The sequence below is a fragment of the Euwallacea similis genome, chromosome 34 (assembly GCF_039881205.1).
Source record: "Euwallacea similis isolate ESF13 chromosome 34, ESF131.1, whole genome shotgun sequence".
Taxonomy (NCBI): Eukaryota; Metazoa; Arthropoda; class Insecta; order Coleoptera; family Curculionidae; genus Euwallacea; species Euwallacea similis.
The window spans coordinates 561,195-574,598 of record NC_089642.1 but is presented as its reverse complement, the minus strand read 5'-3'; the positions used below and the strand labels follow the sequence as shown (position 1 = coordinate 574,598).

Genomic DNA, 13,404 nt, shown 5'->3' with positions numbered 1-13,404 from the left:
AATGGCAGCCATTTTCTGAAGCATTTTCGTTAGATTTTGGAAAGTTTTGTGATCTGGTAAGGAAATTGGAACCGAAGTTTGATATACAGTAGCCTATTATTACGAAAGGTTGATTGCATCTTACTTTAAAAATGCCTTAATTTTTTAGGAAATTCTTACAGAAATTCGACTTAAGATAGGGATGAGTATGACAATCAGAAAACCACTATAGCAAAAAGTTTACTTTAAATATAGACATGTTTCCAAGTATACAGGGTGTCTAAAAAAGAGTTGCATCATGATCACCTTGTGCTCTTTAGTTAATTTGGTAGCATTACTTTTCGTTGTGTTCTATATCTACCTTTAGTAGTTTGTAACATAATGAAGTATAAAGTTTTCCATTTTTTACGGATTAGGGAGCTGTAATTTGCAGAGTATTTGAGATTAGGAAAACGGCTTGCGGTTTCCCAATCTTTTTGAGAAGTTTTGAAAGATCTAGCATAATGTATTCTAAAATTAATTTGCAAAATTTCCAAAAGAATTCAATTTTTGCTGTTTTTTGAAATTTTGAAATTCAACAAACGCTTTTTAACAGATCGCGTGAAATTAAGATAGGAAACGATTTGCATATTATAGCTCTCTACGAATTGTGATAAATGGGCAAGTTAATACTCAATTATTTCAAAAACGTTTGAAGATATGTACGGAACAAGCTTTATAGGAATTGCGTAGAATCATAAATAAAAGAGAAGGCGATAATGTAGATAGCATCTAATAAAATAAAATGTAATTTAGGAGCGCCACGCTTTCTTGCAACGTCCTGTATACTTGAAAATGATTTTATAAGACGGACCTAAAAAAATAAATTTGTAGGTAATTTTTTTTTTCATCCGCTCCTAACCATTCAGGAATAAGCGGACTACTTCACACTAGTAGGACACCCTAGTATTATTCAATTGATTCAATTTCGATCCGAACTTGAATATTTAAAACTTCTTAAAAATCGAATTATTCGCGGAATTGGCCACCACTACTAGGTAGTAATCTCAAGATCGTCACATTTCCACTTCCGATGCTTGTCAAGTTTTGTCAGAAACCATAATTATGTCATATGACAGCTAGCGTATTGGGAAACGCGGCGACGTTGCCACTGCTGTCGTCTAATGGTAGCCATTTTCTCGAGTACTTCTGATAGATCTCGATATTTGGCAACATAACTGGGACCGAAATTCGACATCATAATCATTCCTCATATTTTAATCGCGAATTTCAAAAAGAGGTCCTGTCGATTCTGACCCCAACGGAATTCAATCAAAGATATTGTCGCAATTCCTGTACAAAATCGTCATCAAGAATTCGTATTATTTAGGTACTCCATACAGCTGCCCTCATTCAGCAAACAAAAAGGCGAATCCAATATTCCGAGAAACAATGCGAAATTCCATAATACACCAGACAATCGACTCCGTTTTCGGAATAAATCCAATAAAAATGTTGCCGGCAATACGGGGACATGCTTTACAACGTGGCATCGCCTCAATGCCCCCAATGAAATGCCGGAGCCCCATAAAAGGGCCAATAAAAATGCGTGAGTTGCGAATTTACGGGACGCCAAATGTCAAGCAATGTGACAGCAGCTGCGACATCGACCAGGACCACTTCCAAGACGGCGGTGTTGCGATTTTATCAAAGTCCGACCATCGGAATTTAATCAAAACACACAAATATCACTTTAACGGTGAATTAGGGGGCTCGTTTTAATTAACCCCGACTCTGTCGTTTGCGAGACGCACTTAAGTGCATCGACCCCTCGGGAACATCTAATTTTCGCACTCGCATAACTCTGGGAGCACGTAACGAATTTAGCCGAGTAACTACGCCAGTCGACAGAGATAGCTCAGATTCATTACCATCCGAATGAGTCATAGACCTAGAACATATCGGATGTGTAAAGAGCATGTTTGAGCCGCGCAAAAAAAATTCTCGTCCTCATTTCCGCGCGTAAATTTCGCATCTTTTCCCAAATTCACAGACACTTGATGACGTTTTCAATGCGAACGGGGACGCTTAAGCCACCTTTTAGATGCATCGGCACTGCAGGGCATAAACGGTGAAAAGTGAGCCCGACGATCAGACTTGAACCCTTGACCCTTTTACTAATGACCGTACACTCAGCAGAGCGTTGCATGTGGGACACATAATTTAGAATAATAAAAATGCGTCTTTATTACAGACTTCTCCCGTTTGCACAGGGACGGACCTCGTTAACGAAAATAATCAAAAGAGTTCAAAGTTCGAAAAAATCTTAGTCGAGGAGGCGAATACTATTTTAACCACTCGAAAAGGCGCATCACATCAACGTCATCGCGAATTGTTCCCAGTCCCTCTCTGTTGCCTAATAAAAGGATTTAATTGAAATTAAGGCGTGCTTTTTCAGTAGTGAACCCACTTATGGTGGCGAACCGCTTTTCGAATATTTTTGTTACTGTTTAGGCAAATGTCCAAAAGTATTGGAATTTTCAATGAACATTCTCCCATTTAGCATCGCCATTCTCGGGAATTATGTGCGTAATAGTGTGTTTAGTCGGAATGATGATGATAAGTGCAGTTCAGTTAAACGTGTACGGCATGTGCCATGATTTACTAAAGAAAATGGATTTTTTCATGCGCATTCCTCGCAAATGCGGTACGTAAATGCTCGAAAGATTCAAACGGGAGAGTTCCCAGTTTTCCAGAATGGAATGCATGCACTGAAGACCTGAAAACACCAATCGAAGTTTGATCTTGATATAAAGCCAATTTCCTAAACATCTTTAATTGACTGAGCAATTTCCAAATGAACCACAGACATTAAGAGCAATTTTCTACAACAACAACCACCGAACTGGGCCAAAAAGGCACTCAAATCGGGAAACACTCGTTCATTTAAAAGTTTTGGTAATGAGCGTGTCGGGGCCAGTCCCAGATAGCAATACTAGTTGAATTTATTAAAATTTATTAGCGACTAAAGTTCAGCTGAGCAGTGTTTCGTTCCAGTTTGCAATAGTGCCCCTGTAAACTTCCAGCTAGAGTTTTTACCCCATTTTCGTACCCTTGTCGAAATACCACCAACTTTCCGTATGGAATTTTCAAGCACTGCTTTCAGCAACATCAAACCGAATCATACAACGAAACAGTTCGTCTATCTTATTGGCTTCTGGTTTTCCTTTTTACTGCTAGAAATCCGAAAATAAATTGCGTTCACGTGGTAATGGACGCGTGTTGCTTAAATTTAGAAACGGCCGATGGGAAAACACGGGGTAAGTGAATATCCAGAGTCGGATTACCTTCGAGACTCTATTCTAAATGGAAAACGCTGCGGATTAAGAAAAAACATTGATGACTAAAGCAGAGCAGCTTTATGTTGCGGTGTCCTTTTTGAAAAAAAAAACAATGAAATTCTTTAAAATATTCTTACTCTAAAAATGGCAACAGGGCATTATTCTTTTGTTTTGAAATAATCATGCCTCCAAGTGGAGCGTCTTTTGTCGTCAAACTTTAATCAGTGTTGTCAGATGTTGTAATTACGGGCAAGATCGCCTTAAATTATACGTTTTCATCTAGGAGACGGCTCGCATTGAAATAATACATAAATGTAAATGGCCCCCTTTCTTTAACATGCTTTCATGTTTATGCGTTGTAAAATATCTTTAACAAACAATTTAAGAGCAGAAACGTAGCATAATATGCCACTAGTATTCGTATGTATAATGAATTAATCAATATTAAAGGGATATAAAGGAAACTTGAAGCTTTGAAACTGTCAAAAAATCAGAGGTGTAACCAAGATTAAAAAAAAATTTTTTTTTTTGAAATGTAAGAACAATCTTGGCTATAAGTTCACCGTCAGATTATAGCCACGATTATTCTTCCTCGGTCGAAGTTTGATCAGGATTACCAGATGCCTTAATTGCTCTTATTAACAATGATGAGTAAATTTCGAGATTATTCTTTTTAAAACTACAGGAGCTACAAACATCACCTCAAAAATTTGCAATGTTTCCTGAAAATTTTCAAAGTAGCGAGAAGTACCCAATTTTATCCACTTTTCAAATTTTATGCGCCGATCCTTTAGGAATCATAAGAACAAGTGTATTTAAAGTGCAGATTATATTAATCGAATCAATGGGTTCTATTAACTTGAACCGGGCAGGTTACTCTGTCGTTTTTAGTTTCCAAAATATGACCTAATATTCATATTCATCTTTGACCATTTCGAAAATTCCTCTAAATTAACGTTCTTCAAATGGCATTTTTAACGTTCGAGAGCATGATGCGTTGTTAATACAGGATCTATAACTATCGACTAGAGTCCTTGAAGTTTCCAAAGGGGCGAAAGATGCCCAATTTTAAACTCGTTTCGAAATTTAAGCGCCGATCTTTTGAAAATCAAGTAGGAACAATTGCATTAAGTACTCAGGGTGATTGAAAAGTACGGGTCGCTACTTCAGGGGCGTTTTCTATACATTAATATAAGATAAAATGTTAAATATATTTTTTTCTAAATCCTTTGAGAAGTTGAAAAAAGAAAAAGAAGATTGAGAAAGTTATGACGATTTAAAGATGGCGCCGGTAAAGTGGAAAAAAGCATTGTTGACAGTGTTTGGCAGTGCATGATCTGATATCATAATCATTTTGAACATTTTCTGTGATAAAAAAAAATTGTTCCTTAATTTTGTTAATTATTGTTATTAAAATTTAGTCATAAATGGGATATGACTTTTTAAAACGCATTTTTCTAGAAAACGGTAAGTTTAAGTGAATTCGAGAAAGAGTATCTTTTTTTATATAAAAAAGATCGCTTTTTAAGAAAATGATCTTTTCGTGTCAAAATTTTAAACTACAAAACAGTTTTATCAAAAAATAAACATGTGTATCCCCTCCTTCGAAAACGTCACGCCACTGATTATTTAAAAATTTCCTTTTTCTCAAAATATCCCAGATCCAATTTCGTGGCTACCCACCAAATTTCAACACTGCGACTTCCCATTCTTCAGTTTCAAAGTCAGTTTACCGGCGCCATCTTTAAATCGTCATACCTTTCTTGAGAAACGATTTAGAAAAAAGTGTTTAACATTTTATCTTACATTAATGTGTAGAATACGGCCCTGAAGTAGCGATCCGCACTTTTGAATCACACTGTATAATTAGATTATCTCCACGCTTTCTTTAACATATTTCCATGTCTGAGCTATAACTCCGACGCAAAATTCTCAAAACGTCCTTGTATTCTGGAAAATGGCAACAGGGCATAGCTCGTTTGTTTTAGAATAATTGCGTTGCAGATCGAAGGGCCCTAGCTGTCAAAATCAGCAACACTGCCAGAGGTCTTAATTAATCCCACAATATCGTCCGGAGCGATATTTCAATCGCCCGCATAAAACTACATAATATAGTGCGAATGGCTACTTTCTTCAACACAATATTTCCATGTTTATGCGCGAGTTAACGTTTCTATAACCCACCAGCTTTAGAGAGCACTAAAAAAATTAACAACTGACGTAAAATCCGACCTTTATGGCCGTTCCGTTGTTTAATAAATTCAGTTTAACTGATGGGGGAGGCTGCAGTTATGAGTTATGGGGTACAAGTCCGACATCCAGCCGAAAACACTTGAAAGGGCCCTTTTAGCGGGCGCTAAAATAAAAGACCCTCGATCCGGTCCTATTGATGACGCATATCGAAACCAAATTTCACTTTATAATTCTCCCAACTGACCTCCGTAAACAATGTTTCAGGTAATAACCGAACCTTAATAGTGTTACTTGCGGTTCAAAGTTTGTCGACATGCCCTCAATCTGAGGGAATAATAGGTGATTTTGTTTGGGAGGACGAGGGGCCCCTTTTAGCGATCTAAATTCGAATAAAATTCCGACTGAACTTGTGAAGCAGCAATAAACATGAGACTTAGCACTGAAGCGGGAAAACCGTCATAATAGCACAGTTGCGCAAATCCCAAAATATTTGTATAATAAATTGCACTCGACACAGCCATTTAGCATTTCGTCTAAGAACACTCCTACAATACTAAACCCCATGTTATGAATAATTTTGCATATAACAACACCCTAATGTGTTTGGTTAAGATAGTCCGCGTACCGTGCAATTTAAAATAGGGAGGACGTTATTACAAACTTTTATTATGCCCTTACAGTTCGCATGGCAACATTCCATGTAATGAAGACCTTTCGCCATTTTTCGGCACGTCCATAAACTTCCCGTAAAACGTTATTGGCTCGTGTGTGTCGATGGAGTTATGCAACAACAAAACTATTTTCGTTTTAACTTGATCCGGGAAAGTTTGAGACTGCAGACGAGAAGATCTCCTAGTTATAAAAGTTGTACCATTCGAGGACTTATCTATTCGAACCGACGAGAAAAATTGGCTCTTTCAACTTCGCGCAAATAGACTACTCGACTCCTCGACCGGAATTTAAATTTTAGCTAGGAAAATTGGCAATATTTTCATCCACAACTTCGAGACCTGTAGCGCACAGGAGAAAGTGTTCACTCGCTGTTAAAGGGATAATAATTACAAGCCGAGCGATCTCTATCGGACCTCGCAGGTCGTAAATTCGCAGGACGAACCAAATTTTCGACACACACATAAAACTCGTAATCTCGGCGATCTTTAATTTCGCACTTGGTTCGCCTCACAATTAAGATAAGACCAATTCCCACCGTATCCAGTTCTGGATTTATGGACGCACCTCCATGGACAACGAGCGGCTTTTGTTTTATTGCGAGATAGCCAGATTTCCATTAACTTGGTTTAATGGAGGAGGACTCGAATCGAATCGATCTGGATTTGGTGGTTACAAAAAATCATTAATAGGAGTTCTTGTAGAACAAGGTCCTTGTAAGCAGCTTCGGACGAATACGGAGAAGATCTGCATAGTACGGCATGGGACATAAGGGTTCTCAGAGCTAAGACTGCGGCATAGGACGTCCAAATTCGAGCCAGTCAATGCGTACGAATATCTCGAAAACTGTTTGCGACACTGGAAAACGGGGTGGCAGCCACGCCCGTACAAAATTTCGAAAATTTCGGTTGAGCGGTTAGCGAGGTGCACATTTCTTACACATCGCATATTTTCAAATCTCGTTGCTCGTCGCCCGGCTAAATGATGATGCATTGAAAAACCGAAACGTGGGTTTGTGGAAAAAGTATTTTCGTATTGCGGCCCAGCAAAAAAAAAACGATTTAAAAAAGTTCCTCGTTTTTCTGTTTTTCTAAATAAAAATTTAAAAAATAAAACTGGGATCATCCGATTTAGTAAATACTCAATATTTACAAAACTAACATAGCGACGGTTTTTTTACCCCTATAAACTTTCGTTTTAAACAAATTGCGTACAGAATTGCGAAAACCGCATGCGTAAATTTTATAACAATTGAGATGGCTCGTAGAACCATTTAGTTTGAGACACTCTATGCAGTATATAGAGTGTCCATCAGTCATTGTAAAAGAGGGTAGTTTTTCCGTTATCTCTGAAGCTTGACAAAAACGGTTTGAGCGATATCGTACTCGATTTGTGCGATATGTACGTTAATAAACACTCGTAGCAATGTTGGATTCGTAGATACAGGGCGAGTTCTAAAACTTTACATTTGCGGAACTTGGTTTTTCAACCAGTAAATGTGAGCTATTTCTGAAGAGTTTCTAACGTAGAATTTACTCTCATTATATCCTAAAATCAACTATCATTTTGTATCAAATTTTTGATAATTTAAAATTGTCAGAATTAAAAAAATTATCCTAGTGGGGATCGATCTCTGTTCATTGTGATATATATCGTAGCTGTCAATTGAAACGTTACTGAAACGTTACGCAATTGGTCGCTATTATTATTTAAAACAAAAGAGCAGTGCCACGTTGCCATTTCAAAGAGTTGGAAGGTTTTATAGAATTCTTCACTTGTTTAAAATAATTAAAAAAACAGTTTTATTCATTAATAATATGTGGAAGCATTGATGACTTCATCTATTAAATGTAAACCGCTTTTGGATCGTTAGAAATCATGTTTTAGAGTGGTGAAAGCATGGAATTGGTTCAGAAGAGTTCCCGCAGCCTGTTTCCAATGAATACTTCGTCATAGACTATATGACAAAATCTCAAAACAATAGGATATTCACTTGTTTTTTTTTCTAAATGCCGAATAGTTGTCAGTATTTTTAGATTTCCTAGAAACCCGTTGTTTTTTTATTTAATAAAGACCAAGTTCCATTGACGAGCTGAAAACATATTAGGTAATCAGGCGTAAAAAGGAAAAAATCAGAATTAATATTCACAATTAATAATGCTACTTTCTTATCCGACTTGAACCCTAGAATTGACCCGCGAATCTCCCTTAGACCTAAAAACGCCAAAAATAATCAAAATGATTCGGGAAATGTTTAAGGACTGATCGAGAACGGGAACCCCACATGTGCTTACACGTGGTGTCTTTTTGGACGACGTTCTAAAATTATCTCATCCATACTCTCCCGCCTTGACGACTGTCATTAGGCCCGCTATACATCACGTGCGTGTTCATCTGGAGTCTCGGATTTAGCAGGGGTGACTCAAGAGGCAAGAAAGGCATGCGCAATTATAGTCGACGCCCAAACGTCAACGCAAATCGGGGCACCCACGCGGCGTGAACGGGGCCTAACGCTTTTCGGAAAGTCAGCGGATCCCAGATGTATTTCGGGAAAAGACAAATTTGGCTTTAAGGGGGGTTGGGAGAGTACTGTTTCCGAAACGGGTCGCACCAATCGCGTCGTCGAATCCATTTTTAGCCCGAGCTCTGTGTGGCGCCTCGTGGGATCTGTGCAGGGTGCACTCCCGACTTCAGTTACTCGTCCAGCCTCCGATCGTACCGTATCCCTCTTTCGATAGAACGCCGCCGTACCTCAGCCAGCATCTCAGACCGGGTGATTTTTCAATAGTGCCCTCCAGTACGTCAAATCGTCCGGATCTAGTGTCGTTAGATTTGGTATGAAAAAGTGATTATTTTCAGAATTCTGGAAGACCCAAGGGGCTGAGCAAGTTCCGTGCTTCTCTACTTCCCATAGTGAAATTTGACATATGGAATGTAAAGAAGTATGGAGCAAGCGAAGCTGACACTACTGACATCCACGGCATGAGGAGTATTTTTGGATTGTTTTTCTCAGTTCAGTAACGGAAATACGTACGGTATTTTCACGTGGGATTGAGTTACCGAGCGTTTATGGATAAACACCTATTTTAGTACCGCGGCCGTGTGCAAACTTCGTAATGGGAGTGGCTACCAGTGCGACATATTGGGGAACGGGGGAATCTCGTGGCGGAAGGAAACTTAGGAGGAACCATCGCTTTAAATCCGGTTATTTGATACGCAGCGAAACTCAAGTTGAATAAGTACAATTATTCACCTGCTAACGTGAGCAAATATTCCCCTAATCATTTGATCAGATCGGAAAAGTTTCGCGGTCTTGGCGTGTTTTTTTTTAGTGCGTACGGACATGTTTTCGAGAAAAGTCCCCTTGTTCTCGTTCAAAAAAAAAAAGCAGCTTTTCTTTGAAACTTTAATGATGCCCCCTGGTACATCGAATGTTGGCATGAAACCGGATGCTTGATGAGACTCTGAAACCGTCCTCAAAACAGGAACGGCCATCGCATGTTTCGTTGGAGCCGTTGAAGTCTTGGCGATCTTGAATTCTGAACATAAATCCCGAAAAGTTGCCATAACTCGCAATATGCCGCAACGCGGCTCTCACCACAGTATTTTTCTTGGGCTAATAAATATCAGAAAACCGTATCATCCATATTAAAATGGGAGGGACTAAAACAATACTCCTGTTCTCGTCATCCCGAATAATTGACAGCCATGAAAAATGTTCCAGTCGTATATTATAAACCAAGGGGGAAGGATTTATAATAAAGCAGTAAAATCATCACTCCGAGGGCTCACTGCATTGTTTTTCTTGGGCATCGAAGGCAGGGAGGAGACATCTCACTTTATGATAAGTTTGAACCCGCAATAAGAATGACTAACTGACGACAGAAGTTATTTTTAATAAATGAATGTTTAATGCCGGGTTCCCACGCCTCCGACCCCAGGGCCCAACCCTATGGAAGCATCTATCAGTGCCGAGTTCAAAGTTATTCCGGGGCATAATAAGACTTTCATATGTAGGCATACAAGTTTTCTTATTTCACTCCAATTTTCCCAAATTACCGCGAGGTAAGGGAAAAATCCTATCAAGACGACGACGACGTCTCGTCAATGTCCAAAACAAAATAAATGGAATCGATGTGGGTTTCGCGGCGCTGCGGCTTATTAAAAAACTTCCCGCCGTTCGTGGATGGCGAAAATTGGAAATTTCACGTATGGGTGGGCCCTGATTTATGCAGTGTCACTTTTCCAGGGCGTCTCGCGCCGCCAGGTGACGCTGCTTCCTTTTTCCCCATACCTTCCCCCCCAATTTAAACAGTAGTTTAATTAAACTTTATCTCACCCCCGGTGTTACCTCCGTAACAAACCTCTTCTATCGGGCGTTGTTGACCATGGTACGTTGGCCGAAGGCCAAATGTGGTTCCCAGATGTTCATCAAAGAATTGTAAATAAATTAGGGACAGGCACGTAAAAGTTGAAGTGAACTTTCCAACATATTTTTAGCAGGTAAAATGAACGCTTCTGCCTCTTCAAATCCTCATCCCATTCCTTGAACTAAACATCGTAAGTTTTATGATACATCAGTGACGTCAACGGCAGCCGGCTTGAAAAGTACCATCTGTTTCGGAAGCAGCCATAACGCTGGAAACCCGATATTGACATGAGGAAGCTACCTAAAAAGGTCAGAGAGGCTAGTTGGGCGTCTTAGATCTGCCTCAAAAGGAGTATAAAGCATCTAAATAGGGAAAGTAACAATAACTGATTCTAATGCGTAGGTAGTACTGTAACGCCGAAGGAGAAGTGGATAAATTGCGTGTGATTAGTGGAAACTTTTGATGACGAAAAACGAACTGTTAAGTAATTATATCAAAGTATGGATCCTACCAGTGAACAAAGGGAAAGGCTCTAAAGATTTCTTGGCAATGCGGCAATGCAACATTTTCAAGTGAGATTCGCTAAAAGGAGTATCTTTCTTTGCCAGCGCCATCTACCAAGCTCGCATTGCTCAATGAAAAGCTAGTAAGCGCCATCTAAGTAGTTAGCAAACAATTAACTAATTAATTCCTCTGGGTGCTGTTTCCAAGCTTTTTGATATTTCCATTAGCGGAAATGCTAAAGGTAATGAAAATCAATAGCAAAAAAAAACGTTGAAGACATCTTTCCCGGGTTGTCGTGGGTATAAAGGAAACTCGTCGGCGGCGAAGAAAGGCAAACATCTTTTGTCTAAAGGAAATTTCCCTTTTAATTAAATATTTCGCGAACTAAAAGGCTTTTTCTTAATCCAAATTAATGAATGCCGCCCTGAGAGGGTTACGGAAAAAAATGGCCTTTCGTCTACTTACATTTTCATAATTCGGCGTGAGTGGATTACGCCGGAAAATGGGGAGTTTTTGTCGTCGCGGCACTGCGCCATGGAAAGCAGGCGAAATGGAAAATAATCGAGGATAATGAGATTCCTTGATGAAGTTAGACGTGCACGTTACGCCGTTAGAGTTCGCGATGCCACCTCCTTTCTATGCGTGTTTTTCCCGATCTCGGATATGTCTCTTCGAGTACACGAAAGGGGACTTTGATTTTCTGCTTTTTGGGCTCGAAATTTCCTTTCGTAGTTGCGTGTATTCAGCTAGAATATATAGCTAATATTTGCCGATGGGGCAGAAACAAAGCATCAATATTTTTTAACAATACGACAAATGCGAAATGTGGAAGGAAAATAGTCCGGCGACTCAGTTTTGCTTTGAGTGGATTTTAATCACTTGAGCTATTTAAATGGTAAAAAAATTTAGGTCATTCCAGGCTTCAAAGCGACGCTCCCAGAGCAGCGTCGTCGTCGAGGGCGCAAAGTTAGCGACAACTCCCAGTTCCGGCTGGAACGAGTGTCGGAAACAGCGTCTCCCGTTCAATTGTTCCAATGATTTACTCGGCTATTAAAAATAAATCAAGCCACAGTCGGAATTTCGCGCAGATAAATCGTGCGAGTCCGGCGTGAGTCTCGCAAGATATCTGACGGCGGACCGAAATTGGGATATAAATCTCCTCTAACTTCATCTTGCGAGTTATTTATGTAAATAACGTGCATCTATCGATGGCCACATCCGAAATAAAGTCCAAGAGCTTGTACGTCAGCTTTCAGCCAGAGCTATAGCGGAAGCTCCAAGAGCACCTTGATTTTGTTAATTGAAAGGCTTTATATTTCGCTTGTAATTCGACTGGTCCCTGATGTTATTCTGAAGCTTGATTTTGACACGGTGGACGAGGAAATTGTCCTAAAAAGGCGGAAGATTAGTTCGGTCCTTTAGGTGCGCCATTGAAATGCGCGTAAAGCACCTTAAAAGGTAATACTTAAAGCCGTTACGAAGTTACGGTGGTTGAGTAACAGTCGCAATTCGAGAACATTCGTGACATATTAAATTCTGAGAGAAAGGTCGAAAAAATCAAACAGAACAATAAAAGTTATTTTAAATCGTTGAATGGGTGATTCCTTGACATTATGGCGAATGAAAATTATCCAAATAAAATATCTGCAAAGTGCATTTGTCTACTGGCGCCATCTAATAAGCTTTTGTTGAATCAAAACGAGGGAGCGAAAACCGCCATTAAGCAACCGAACACCACCTGATCGCCAACTGCTCACTTATTGGTCGCAACACGAGCAGTTTAATAACATTTTACAATGGTTATTTGTTTATCAGGGCGGGTGTCTTACAGCGGATATTTATTTGAAGAGAGATGGATTTGCATACGTCCCATCTTGCAATATACTCTGTGGATACACCACTCAAAACTTCCACTGCATCCACATCTTGGCTTTGTCAAGCCAAACAAATTTCCATAGTTCCGCTCATAATTCCAGTACTTCCTCATATTATTACTTCCATCTGAACCGGAAATGAGATAATCATTCCTCAGCATACACGTATATGTAGAGCTCTCCCCGGGGATCGATAACTTATTCTGGCACTTTACAAATTAGGGCCTAATACTTCGGGGCGCAACAAAAACTCATATTATTTACCTTTATCTTGCGCATAAATTCTGCTATTACGTCTGCAAGGCCAGTATATTAATAACGTGGGCGATTCGGAGCAAAAGTAACTTACAATCCCATGAATGATTAAGGAGTTTGGAAATTCCGATACTTCGGAGTGGTAGAAATTATATATAGGAACGTAATTATCTTGAAAACTAGGCGAAGAAGAAGAAGGAAGCGGACATCCTCTTAAACTACAAGAGATATTACATAATG

At 39.4% G+C, this 13,404-nt stretch overlaps 1 protein-coding gene across 1 annotated transcript in view; it reads right to left on the bottom strand.

The window, feature by feature from the left end:
• Positions 1 to 13,404, bottom strand: part of mib1 (mind bomb 1) — a 224,191-nt gene that overhangs the window by 4,152 nt on the left and 206,635 nt on the right. The window lies entirely within an intron of this gene.